Consider the following 1,797-nt stretch of genomic DNA (forward strand, 5'->3'; position numbering starts at 1 on the left):
CACGACTGCTAAAAACTCCTTTTCCGTAGTGGCATAGTTTCTTTGGGCACTGTCTAGAGTTTTACTAGCATAGTGAATAACATTCAACTTCCTGTCGACTCTTTGTCCTAGAACAGCACCAACAGCATAATCACTAGCATCGCGATTTCAAAGGGCAAGTTCCAATCAGGTGCTTGAACAATAGGTGTGGTTATCAAGGCCTTCTTAAGTATTTCGAAAGCTTCCTCACAATCTTCATCAAAAACAAATGGAACATCCTTCTGCAAGAGGTTGGTAAGAGGTCTAGAAATCTTAGAGAAGTCTTTAATGAACCTTCTATAGAAACCAACATGACCTAGGAAACTTCGTATACCTCTGATATCTGTGGGGCAAGGCATTTTCTCAATTGCATCAACCTTAGTCTTATCAACTTCAATGCCTTTCTCAGAGATTTTGTGTCCTGAGACGATGCCTTCATTAACCATGAAGTGGCACTTCTCCCAGTTCAAGACGAGGTTGGTATCTTTGCATCTCTCTAAGACTCTATCAAGGTTGCTGAGGCAATCGTCAAAGAAGGAACCATAAATGGAGAAATCATCCATGAAAACCTCAACAATCTTTTCACAAAAGTCAGAGAATATAGCCATCATACATCTTTGAAAGGTGGCAGGTGCATTGCATATGCCAAAAGGCATACGTCTATAAGCAAAGGTACCGAAGGGGCAGGTGAAAGTGGTTTTCTCCTGATCAGATTGTGCAACAGGTATTTGCAAGAAACCTGAATAACCGTCTAGAAAGCAGAAGTGTGTGTGTTTAGATAACCTTTCTAGCATTTGGTCGATAAACGGCAAAGGATAATGGTCTTTCCTGGTTGCCTTGTTCAGTTTCCGGAAGTCTATCACCATCCTATAGCTAGTAATAATCCTTTGTGGGATTAGTTCATTATTATCATTAGGAACGACGGTGATACCTCCCTTCTTAGGTACGCAATGTACTCGACTTACCCAATCACTATGAGCAACAGGATAAATGATTCCTGCTTCTAGAAGCTTTAATATTTCTTTTCTCACGACCTCTTTCATCCTAGGATTTAATCTCCTTTGATGATAAGCAACTGGTTTAGAATCAGGATCGGTTTTAATCTTGTGCTCACATAGAGTGGGACTAATACCCTTAAGATCATCAAGACTATATCCAGTAGCCGCACGGTGCTTCCTCAAAGTTGTTAATAACTTCTTCTCTTTGTGAATCGAGAGGTGAGCACTAATAATAACAGGATATATCTCCTTCTCATCAAGGTAGGCATACTTAAGAGTATCTGGCAACTGTTTAAGCTCGAACACAGGATCACCCTTTGGTGGGGGAGGATCCCCAACCAGTTCAACAGGCAGATTATTCTTGAGAATAGGATATTGTTCTAAAACAATTTTATCTATCTCATCTCTTTCATCCATATGCATATCATTTTCATGCTCAAGCAGATATTGCTCTAAAGGATCCGTAGGAGGCACGGCAATAGAGGCAAGAGCAATGATTTCATCCCTACCAGACGACTCTTTTTCATGGGGTTGTCTTCCAAACTTGGAGAAGTTAAATTCATGAGACACACCCTCGAAACTAACAGTGACAGTCTGTTTAATGCAATCAATATGAGCATTGACAATGTTGAGAAAGGGTCTACCAAATATGATGGGACAAAAGCTATCTTGTGCAGTAGAAAGGACGAGGAAATCAGAAGGGTACTTCGTCTTACCACACAAGACTTCTACATCTCGCACAATTCCCACAGGGCAGATAGTGTCTCTATTAGCTAGCATG

This window comes from Hordeum vulgare, chromosome 7H, assembly GCF_904849725.1.
Source record: "Hordeum vulgare subsp. vulgare chromosome 7H, MorexV3_pseudomolecules_assembly, whole genome shotgun sequence".
Classification (NCBI taxonomy): domain Eukaryota; kingdom Viridiplantae; phylum Streptophyta; class Magnoliopsida; order Poales; family Poaceae; genus Hordeum; species Hordeum vulgare.